This window comes from Leucoraja erinacea, chromosome 4 (genome assembly GCF_028641065.1).
Source record: "Leucoraja erinacea ecotype New England chromosome 4, Leri_hhj_1, whole genome shotgun sequence".
Classification (NCBI taxonomy): Eukaryota; Metazoa; Chordata; class Chondrichthyes; order Rajiformes; family Rajidae; genus Leucoraja; species Leucoraja erinaceus.
Window position 1 is genome coordinate 65,387,786 of NC_073380.1, and position 12,059 is coordinate 65,399,844.

General features: G+C 47.0%; 1 protein-coding gene across 7 annotated transcripts in view; it reads right to left on the reverse strand.

Moving 5' to 3' along the window:
- The window catches only part of stau2 (staufen double-stranded RNA binding protein 2), a 345,477-nt gene that overhangs the window by 206,329 nt on the left and 127,089 nt on the right, over positions 1 to 12,059 (reverse strand). The window lies entirely within an intron of this gene.

A 12,059-nucleotide genomic window follows, 5' to 3' on the forward strand; every position in this document is an offset into this window, starting at 1 on the left:
GTCATTAAAAGTAGGCATGCAGGTGCAGCAGGCAGTGAAGTAGGCGAATGGTATGTTAGCATTCATAGCAAAAGGATTTGAGTATAGGAGCAGGGAGGTTCTACTGCAGTTGTACAGGGTCTTGGTGAGACCACATCTGGAGTATTGCGTACAGTTTTGGTCTCCTAATCTGAGGAAAGACATTCATGCCATAGAGGGAGTACAGAGAAGGTTCACCAGACTGATTCCTGGGATGTCAGGACTTTCAGATGAAGAAAGACTGGATAGACTCGGTTTGTACTCGCTAGAATTTAGAAGATTGAGGGGGGATCTTATAGAAACTTACAAAATTCTTAAGGGGTTGGACAGGCTAGATGCAGGAAGATTGTTCCCGATGTTGGGGAAGTCCAGAACAAGGGGTCACAGTTTAAGGATAAGGGGGAAATCTTTTAGGACCGAGAAGAGGAAAACTTTTTTCACACAGAGAGTGGTGAATCTCTGGAATTCTCTGCTGCAGAAGGTAGTTGAGGCCAGTTCATTGGCTATATTTAAGAGGGAGTTAGATGTGGCTAAAGGGATCAGGGGGTATGGAGAGAAGGCAGGAACAGGATACTGAGTTGGATGATCAGCCATGATCATATTGAATGGCGGTGCAGGCTCGAAGGGCCGAATAGCCTACTCCTGCACCTATTTTCTATGTATCTATGTTTCTTATTCTTAGACTGTGGCCCCTAGTTCTGGACTCCCCCAACATTGGGAACATTTTTCCTGCATCATTTGGTGACATCATTTTGGTTTCAACATTTTATTAAACAGGGTGTTTGCCTGTAAGGCTGCTCAACATTCCACACACATTTCCTAATACAAACAGGTCTTATGGTTGCCATGTTTTCCAAAACTAAGAGTCAAAACAAAACAAAAAGCAACGTAAGATACAGGAGAAGTAGGTCATTCTGCCCCTCCAGTCTCTTCTGCCATTCAACAAAATCATGACTGATGTAATTGTGTGCGTCATTTCTAATTCTTGGAATCCTAAAATCTATCTCAGCATTGAATACACTTAATGATCCAGCATCTGCAGCTCTTGAGAATAAAATATTCTGAAGAGTGATGATTCTCAGAAAATAAATTTCTCCACTCAAGAGTTTTAAGGGCTTGAAATTATGTCCCCTTACTCTACATTTCACTCTAAACAGCACTTTGTGTCCTTTTAAAAAAAAAAACCAGCATCTGTAGTTCCATTTTTCTACAGGACCTTACAGTATCTACAATGTCAAGCCACCTCAGTGTCTTGTATGTTTTTAAAAACATATCATTCTTCCAACGAGTAAAGGCAACTCACAAACCAATTTATTGAGCCTTCTTTGTACTCATTCCATGGTAAGTACATATTTTGTTCAATGGCCTTGAATATCTTCAGCGACTCAACTGCACAGGTCCACCATCAATTTCCTGGCACCCTTGGTTCCAGAGCCTTCCTGGAGTATCGATTTTACTGGACGCATAGAGGTCACAGCCCCCAGAATGGTTCACCTCGGCCGCCCAGAGGCCGAGTTACCGGCCCACAAAATTGGTTTTGGAGCTCGACTATTTGAACGGATCTGCCGACTCCGGCCGTATTGGAGCTCCAGAGCCCCAGCACTAGGGGACAAATTCGACCCATTGATCGGCACAGAAATCCCGATGACGTCAGGATCGGCTGCCTCACCCGGCCTAGGCACCACATTTTTGAAGGACTTCCGGGAAGATTACAAATGCATTCACATAATTATGTCCAGATTAATGACGGTGTCGGACCACCAGTTGCGGTTAAATCACTTGTAAGGCTTCCCCACTTTTGTGCACCTTTCCTCTCATAAAATGGCCAACATTCTATCTGCCTACCTACTTACTTGCTTTCCTGCATCCCAGTTTTATGTTTCATGTATCAGGATACTCGTCCCTCTATATAACCTTATTCACTTGTTAAAGGGGAAATGTCGCCAGAAATGTTGCCTGACCTGCTGAGTTTCTCCAGAATGTTGTGTTCATGCGTTAAATCCTGATTTAAGCTCCTCTTCTGAGATATGTTGCTCTGATGAAGCAACATGCAGCTTTCAGTCTGAAGAAGGGTCTCGACCCGAAAAGTCACCCATTCCTTCTCTCCAGTGTTATTCCAGCATTTTGTGTCTCGTCGGGAGAAACCAGCATCTGCAGTTCCTTCCCAAACACACAGTATTGAGACTTCACTTTAAATAAAAAGGTAATAACTCCTAAAACACACTTTATTCATACGATGATTAAATCTTCCTTTATGGACTGGCTGCCGGAAACACATCTACCTATATATATACGCACACACACACATCTATCTATATATACACACACACACACATACCTGTGTGTGTGTGTGTACATCTTCCCAAAAGCATTACGCGGGAACGATTACATTTTTACATATTCCGATTGATATTTTCCCGTTGAGGCAGGGAGCACCTTATCTGAACATTTTATGCTTTATTTCTCGATTTCTTCTTGACCTCTACAGGCAGGCCAAGTACACACTGAGAAGAGGAAAGAGCTGCAAGGAAAGGTACTCTGAGAAGTTGAGGAGCAAGTTCTCAGCTAGTGACTCTTCTTCAGTTTGGAAAGGCTTGCAAGAAATTACCAGCTACAAGAGGAAAGCCCCCTGCTCTTTGGACAATCGTCAGCTGACCAACAACCTGAATGAGTTCAAGAACCTGAATGCAGGTTCAAAAATCAGAAACGTAAAACCTGGTACCCCCTCCTCAACCAACACAGCCAGACCCCAGTCTACAAAGAATGGGCCCTGCACCCTCTCCTTCCCATTCACCACTTCACACCTACTTAAGGCAAGACTCCAGTACAAAAAGACTGGACCATTTCCCACCCAACCAACACTTCACACCCACTCATAGCCTGACCTCAGTCTGCAAAGACTGGGCCCTTCTGCACCCACCCTCTCCAATCACCACTTCACACCCAATCACCCACACCCTCAGTGCTGCACAACCATATCCAATATCAACAATATAAATAGAGGAGGCGAAGAGGCTTTACAGAAGACAAAAAAGACGAAATTCTCCAGGACCTGACAATGTTTCCCGCCTCTACTCTTAAGGTCTGTCCCAAACAGCTGGCACTGGTCTGTACAGACATTTACAACCAGTCCTTGCAAACATGTACTGTCCCTGCCTGCTTCAAAGTGTCCACTATTGTCCCTGTACACAAAAAGGCAAGGATTACTTGTCTTAATGACTACAGGCCTGTCGCACTGACCTCTGTAGTCATGAAGACATTCGAAAGGCTTGTGCTGGCCAAGCTGAAAAATATCATGATACCCCTGCTGGATCCTATGCAGTTTGCATATCGGGCCAATAGATCTGTGGATGATACAGTCAACCTGGGCCTGCACTTCATCCTACAGCACCTAGACCGCCAGGGGACCTATGCGAGGATCCTGTTTGTTGATTTTAGCTCTGCATTCAACACCATTGTGCCAGAGCTACTACACTCCAAACCTTCAGAGTTGACTGTGCCTGAACCCCTCTGTCGGTGGATCACCAGCTTCCTGACAGACAGGAAGCAGCATGCGAGGCTGGAAAAGCACATCTCAGACCCGCAAACACTCAGCATAGGAGCACCGCAAGGCTGCGTACTCTCTCCTCTCCTCTACTCTCTCTACACCAACGACTGCACCTCCACAGACACCTCTGTCAAGCTTCTCAAGTTTGCGGACGACACAACCCTGATCCAGGATGGGGAGAAATCTGCCTACAGACAGAAAGTGCCACAGCTGGTGACCTGGTGCCATCGCAACAACCTGGAGTTCAATGCTCTTAAGACAGTGGAATTGGTTGTTGACTTTAGGAGAGCTTCCCCTCCCCTCACCCCACTCAAACACCACCACAGTCACAGTCACATGTGTGGAGTCTTTTAAGTTCATGGGAACCATCATCTCCAAGGACCTTAAGTGGGGGGCTACCATCGACTCCACAGTCAAAAAGGCACAACAGAGGATGTACTTCCTATGGCAGCTGAGGAAGCACAATCTGCCACAGGCAATGATGGTTCAATTCTACACGGCCATCGTAGAGTCTGTTCCCATGGTCTATCGTGGTCTGGTTTGGCTCAGCATGACATCCAGAGGCTGCAGCGAATCGTCCGATCAGCAGAGAATGTTATTGGCTGCAACCTTCCCTCCATTGATGAACTGTACACTGCAAGGGCCAGGCAGCGAACGGGCAAGATCATCTGTGACCCCTCACACCCTGGCCACACCCTGGCCAAAAATCTGTAGCCTCCCTTTGATCTGATATTTTGTTGGTTCACATGCTTGATCAATGGTGTTTTATCATTAATGTTTTATTATTATTTATGTTTAGTGTTTTCTGAGTCATTCATAACTGTCACTGTATGTCATGTTGTTACTTGTGGGTGGAGCACCAAGGCAAATTCCTTGTGTATGAATACTTGGCCAATAAACTTACGTACTTAGTACTGATTAAAAGTCTAAAAAAGTCAAAAGACTTTGAAATTAAAACCACCAGTTTCAACTGATGATGTCACCATGGCTCTGCTAGCAGAGACCAGCCTCAAAGAAATTTCATCCTTTATTTGACACGTTATTCGCAAATAAAGCTTTAAAAATGGCAACTTTCACAAGTTTTTACATTTTTTCCGAATTTCTTTTAAGATCACTGCTGAGGAAGGAAAGGGGAGTGTTGGAATCTTACGTACGTTCTCATGAGGACCATGCCTCCCTTGGGGGCTACGGGTAGGGAACGGGTGCGTTGGTGAAGCAGACCCAACGGGTCTGCACTTGGTCTAGTATACTACTAAAAGTCTCATCTTGTACCTATCTATCCATATATCTATCTATATGTGTGTGTTTGTGGGGGGGACCTATGCCAAAACGGTACACTGCAAAGCTAAAATGTTTGCAACACCTTACTCACTGTTGTCCCGTTTGCCTTCCTATAATGTCTCCTTCAGATTTGATGTTATATTTCACAAGGTATTGATATTTAAACGTTTAAAAAAGCCCACTTTGAGAAGAATAACTGACGTCACAATGGCATCTCTCACTCCCAATCACAATGTGATCTCATTTACATACGCTGCCATGAACATTCCGCCACCCGACAATGACATCACAATGGTATCTCAGCTGCCACCTGATAGTGACTGAGGATAAGGAAAAGGAGAGGGATGGAGAGGTGACAGAGCGACAGATATAAAGATAGAGAGAGACAGAGAGACTGGTAGTCTGTGGAGGGGGTTCATATATGTGGGGGGGGGGGGGGTAGTGGGTGAGGGGTTAATGGCGTTAAGGGGGGTTAGTGTGTTGGAGGGATTAGTGTGTGTGGGAGATTAGGGTGTGTGGGGAGGGTTAGTGTGTGTGAGGGGTATAATGTCTGGGAGGGTTAGTGTGTGTGGGGGAGTAAGCGTGTGGGGGAGTAAGTATGTGTGGAGGGGGTTAGTGTGTGTGCGGGGTTTAGTGTGTGTGGGTAGGGTTAGTGTGTGTGAGGGGCTATAGTATGTGCGGGGTTAGTGTGTGTGGGTAGGGTTAGTGTGTGTGTGGGGGGGGGTTAATGTGTGGGGGGGTTAGTGTGTGTGGGGGGAGTAAGTGTGTGGGGGGGTTAGTGGGTGTGGGGGGGTTAGTGTGTGTGAGGGGTTTAATGTGTGGGAGGGATAGTGTGTGTGGGGGAGTAAGTGTGTGTGGCGGGGGTTAGTGTACGTGCGGGGTTAGTGTGTATGGGTAGGGTTACATAGAAACATAGACATAGAAATTAGGTGCAGGAGTAGGCCATTCGGCCCTTCGAGCCTGCACCGCCATTCAATATGATCATGGCTGATCATCCAACTCAGTATCCCATACCTGCCTTCTCTCCATACCCTCTGATCCCCTTAGCCACAAGGGCCACATCTAACTCCCTCTTAAATATAGCCAATGAACTGGCCTCGACTACCCTCTGCGGCAGAGAGTTCCAGAGATTCACCACTCTGTGTGAAAAAAGTTCTTCTCATCTTGGTTTTAAAGGATTTCCCCCTTATCCTTAAGCTGTGACCCCTTGTCCTGGACTTCCCCAACATCGGGAGCAATCTTCCTGCATCTAGCCTGTCCAACCCCTTAAGAATGTTGTAAGATTCTATAAGATCCCCTCTCAATCTCCTAAATTCTAGAGTATAAACCAAGTCTATCCAGTCTTTCTTCATAAGACAGTCCTGACATCCCAGGAATCAGTCTGATGAAACTTCTCTGCACTCCCTCTATGGCAATAATGTCCTTCCTCAGATGTGGAGACCAAAACTGTACGCAATACTCCAGGTGTGGTCTCACCAAGACCCTGTACAACTGCAGTAGAACCTCTGAAGAAGGGTCTGAAGAAGGGTTTCGGCCCGAAACGTTGCCTATTTCCTTCGCTCCATAGATGCTGCTGCACCCGCTGTGTGCCTACTTTCAATGACTGGTGTACCATGGCACCCAGGTCTCGCTGCATCTCCCCCTTTTCCTAGTCGGCCACCATTTAGATAATAGTCTGCTTTCCTGTTTTTGCCACCAAAATGGATAACCTCACATTTATCCACATTATACTGCATCTGCCAAACATTTGCTCACTCACACAGACTATCCAAGTCACCTTGCAGTCTCCTAGCATCCTCCTCACAGCTAACACTGCCCCCCAGCTCAGTGTCATCCGCAAACTTGGAGCTATTGCCTTCAATTCCCTCATCCAGATCATTAATATATGTTGTAAATAGCTGGGGTCCCAGCACTGAGCCTTGCGGTACCCCACTAGTCACTGCCTGCCATTGTGAAAAGGACCCGTTTACTCCTACACTTTGCTTCCTGTTTGCCAGCCAGTTCTCTATCCACATCAATACTGAACCCCCAATGCTGTGTACTTTAAGTTTGTATACTAATCTCTTATGTGGGACCTTGTCGAAAGCCTTCTGGAAGTCCAGATACAGCACATCCACTGGTTCTCCCCTATCCACGCTACTAGTTACATCCTCGAAAAATTCTATAAGATTCGTCAGACATGATTTATCTTTCGTAAATCCATGCTGACTTTGTCCAATGATTTCACCACTTTTCAAATGTGCTGCTATCCCATCTTTAATAACTGACTCTAGCAGTTTCCCCACTACCGATGTTAGACTAACTGGTCTGTAATTCCCCGTTTTCTCTCTCCCTCCCTTCTTAAAAAGTGGGGTTACGTTTGCTACCCGCCAATCCTCAGGAACTACTCCAGAATCTAAAGAGTTTTGAAAGATTATTACTAATGCATCCACTATTTCTGGAGCTACTTCCTTAAGTATTCTGGGATGCAGCCTATCTGGCCCTGGGGATTTATGGGCCTTTAATCCATTCAATGTACCCAACACCACTTCCCGGCTAACCTGGATTTCACTCAATTCCTCCAACTCCTTTGACCCGCGGTCCACTGCTATTTCCGGCAAATTATTTATGTCTTCCTTCGTGAAGACGGAACCAAAGTTCAATTGGTCCGCCATATCCTTGTTCCCCATGATCAACTCACCTGTTTCTGACTGCAAGGGACCTATTTTTGTTTTAACTAATCTCTTTCTTTTCACATATCTATAAAAACTTTTGCAGTCAGTTTTTAATGTTCCCTGCCAGTTTTCTTTCATAATCTATTTTTCCTTTCCTAATTAAGCCCTTTGTCCTCCTCTGCTGGTCTTTGAATTTCTCCCAGTCCTCCGGTATGCTGCTATTTCTGGCTAATTTGTACACATCATCCTTCGCTTTGATACTATCCCTGATTTCCCTTGTTATCCACGGATGTACTACCTTCCCTGATTTATTCTTTTGCCAAACTGGGATGAACAATTTTTGTAGTTCATCCATGCAGTCTTTAAATGTCTTCCATTGCATATCCACCGTCAACCCTTTTAGAATTAATTGCCAGTCAATCTTGGCCAATTCACGTCTCATACCCTCAAAGTTACCTTTCTTTAAGTTCAGAACCATTGTTTCTGAATAAACAATGTCACTCTCCATCCTAATGAAGAACTCAACCATATTATGGTCACTCTTGCCCAAGGGGGGCACATACAACAAGATTGCTAACTAACCCTTCCTCATTACTCAATACCCAGTCTAAAATAGCCTGCTCTCTCGTTGGTTCCTCTACATGTTGATTTAGATAACTATCCCGCATACACTCAAAGAAATCCTCTTCCTCAGCACCCCTGCCAATTTGATTCACCCAATCTATATGTAGATTGAAGTCACCCATTATAACTATTTTGCTTTGTCGCACGCATTTCTAATTTCCTGTTTGATACCATCTCCAACTTCACTACTACTGTTAGGTGGCCTGTACACAACACCCACCAGCGTTTTCTGCCCCTTAGTGTTTCGCAGCTCTATCCATACCGATTCCACATCCTCCAAACTAATGTCCTTCCTTTCCATTGCATTAATCTCCTCTCTAATCAGTAATGCTACCCCACCTCCTTTCCCTTTCTCTCTATCCCTCCTGAATATTGAATATCCCTTGATATTCAGCTCCCAGCCTTGGTCACCCTGGAGCCATGTCTCCGTGATCCCAACTATATCATAGTCATTAATAGCTATCTGCACATTCAACTCATCCACCTTATTACGAATGCTCCTTGCATTGAGACACAAAGCCTTCAGGCTTGTTTTTACAACACTCTTACCCCTTATACAATTATGTTGAAAAGTGGCCCTTTTTGATTTTTGCCCGGGTTTTGTCTGCCTGCCACTTTTACTTTTCACCTTGCTACCTATTGCTTCCAGCCTCATTTTACACCCCTCGGTCTCTACTCTCACACATTTAAGAAACCCTTTCCCTTTAACTCCATCCTCCACTATCCCATTCGACACCCCATCCCCCTTATTCAGTTTAAAGCAACCCGTGTAGCAGTGGCAAACCTGCCTGCCAGAATGCTGGTCCCACAGCTGTTAAGATGCAATCCGTCCCTTTTGTACAGTTCCCCCTTACCCCAAAACAGATCCCAGTGATCTAAGAATCTAAATCCCTGCCCCGTGCACCAGTTCCTCAGCCACACGTTCAGGTCCCGTATCTCCCTGTTCCTGCTCTCGCCAGCACGGGGAACTGGAAGCAAACCGGAGATAACAACCCTGGAGGTCCTACTTTTCAACATTTTTCCGAGCTCTCTAAAGTCACGCTGCAGAATATTCATCCCCTTCTTTCCGACATCGTTTGTGCCGACATGCACTACCACTTCCGGATGTTCACCTTCGCCCTTGAGTATTTTCTGCACTCTGTCCGTGACATCCTGGATCCTGGCACCGGGAAGGCAGCACACCATCCTTGCATCCCGTCTGTTGCCGCAGAAACCCCTGTCCGTACCTCTCACAATGGAGTCTCCCACTACAATGGCCTTGCCTGCCTTAGGCCTTTTTGGTTTTTGCTCAACAGCCCTATTCGCATCGCAAGCCAGTCCGCCGCTCACGTGTTCTGTCCCAACAGCTTCTAAGCGGATGAACCTGTTTACAAGAGGTACACCACCCGGGGACGTTGGCATTCCATGCTTCCCTCCCTTACTCACTGTCTCCCATCTTCTCTCTTCCAGTACCTTAGGTGTAACAATCGTACCGTAGGACTTGTCGAGGAACGACTCCGTTTCTCGTACGAACCGGAGGTCATCCACTTGCTTCTCCAGTTCCCCAACACGGCCCTTCAGGAGCTCTACCTGGATGCACTTTTCGCATTTGTAGCAGTGGCAAACCTGCCTGCCAGAATGCTGGTCCCACACCTGTTAGGAGTGTGGGGAGTTAGTGTGTGTGTGTGGGGTTAGTGTTTGTGGGGGGGTTAATGTGTGTGGGGGGAGTAAGTGTGTGTGGGGGGGGTTAGTGTGTGTGGGGAGGGTTAGTGTGTGGGGCAGGGGGGTTTGTGTCAGTGGGGGGGGTTATTGTGTGTGTGTGTGCAGGGTTAGTGTGTGTGTGGGGGGGTCGTGTGCATGTATGTATGGGGGGTTAGTGTGTGTGAGGATGGGTTAGTGTGTGGGAGAGGGTTATGTTACAATGGGAACCCGTCAGCCATGCCTGTGCAGTTGGGGGTTCTGGAGTTGGGGGTTATGGATGAGTGGTGGAATATTGCATTCGGGGAACAGTCCTCCTGTGTGATGCGGCCCCCGGGTAGGGGAATGGAGCCTAATGGGTCCCACGGTCTTGTATATCTATCTATTATTATATAAAAGTCTGTGGCTGCCACCTGCCGTCCTTCCGGCTGCCTGTCTGCCTTTTGATTAGCTGCTCCTTCCTATCGGCTTCCAACACACTTCAAAACAAAGTTGCAAGACAGGAACACTCTGAACTTTTCACCTCAATGGGATATCACAGCAAGTGCTTCAACAGGAGGGGGAGGGCCAATTGGTATTGCAATTGGAACTGCTGCAGCAGGCAGGGAAGGTGAAATTGGAATTGCTTTTTAATCCACTGCTGAGGGAGGCAGGGGAATGCTGGAATCTTACATTTGGGAACGGGTTCAGTTCCGTTGGAGGAGACGGGTGCATGGTGGAATCTTGGGTTGGGGGATCACACCATTGGGGGAGCAGACCCAACGGGTCTGCACTTGGTCTAGTATATTACTAAAACTCTCATCTTGTTTGTTTCTATCTATCTAGGCGGCGCGGCTCTGGCCAGCAGCGGCCTCTGCAGCCTGTCCGCGTTTTTATTATTTTTGTCTGTGTTTTTATGTAGTGTTTGTTATTTTATGTTGGTGTGTGTGTGTGGGGGGGTGGACTTTTTGAATCTCTCCCTGCACTGAGACCCGACCTTTTCTCGTCGGGCCTCAGTCGTCGTTGAGGCCGCAACGAGGAGCGGCCTCCAACAGGAAGAGACCGGGGACTCAGGTGTCGACTCACCTCACCGTGGCGGAGCTGGCCGGGTCCGGAGCGGTGGAGGAGCGCTGCTGCTGCTGGTGCTGTTGCTGCTGCTGCTGGTGCTGTTGCTGCTGCTGCTGGTGCTGTTGCTGCTGCTGCTGCTGCTGCTGCCGGAGAGTCGGAGGCTCTCTACAGGTCTGTGGACGACGGCGCCGAGCCCACGGCTCCCTGGGGGGGAGACCGCTTTTCGGGGCTTCTGCGGTGGCGACTTCTCCCGCCCGAGTTGCGGGGTCGAAGAGCTCCTGGAGCGGGGCCTACATCACTGCCCCGCGCGGCTGGAATGGCCGCGGACTTTGCGAGCGCACACCGGGGGCTCCAACATCAAGACCCGGTGTGCGACCTCGCACCACCCGGCGTGGCTTCAATGGCCGCGGGACAATCGCCATCGCCAGCCGGGGGCTATGACTTTGACTCTGACATCGGGGGGGGGGAGAGTGCAGTGGAGAGATACGTTTATTTGGCCTTCCATCACAGTTATGTGATGGATGTTTATGTTAAATGTAATTATGTTGTGTCTGGGGTCTATTTGTGTGTATTGTATGGCTGCAGAAACGGCATTTCGTTTGGACCTCCAGGGGTCCAAATGACAAATAAATTGATTCTGATTCTGATGTGTGTATATGTGTATGATCAAGGACCTACGCCAAAACGGTACACGATAGCGCTAAAATATTTGCACCACCTTACTCACCATTGTCCTGTGGTGGTATGTGTTACGTTTCATGCAGATTGATGTAATATTTTACTTTATTCATAAATTTTAACTTTAGAAATTCAAGTTTAAGAAAAATTTTGCAGTTAAAATCCTTGCTGGTCCAGCTTACAACAAAGTTGCAATCGATGAACACCTAGTCCTTCCAGCATGTTTTTAGCTGAACAGGAGGGGGAAGGGGAGGAAGCAAGTGTCTGTCTGTCTGTCTGTCTGTCTGTCTGTCTGTCTGTCTGTCTGTCTGTCTATCTATCTATCTATCTATCTATTAAACCTCTGTGTGCGTGTGTTTGTTTGTGGGTGTCAGATTTGGCCTTTGATTCCTAGAATTCGCTTTTACATTGACTAATGCACTCCTCAAAACATTTGACATTTTCATGTACACATTTTTAAATAAAATCCTCCCCCCCCCCCCCCCCCCCCACCCACTCATCATTTTGTCGCCTCGGGTTTGCACTTGGTCTAG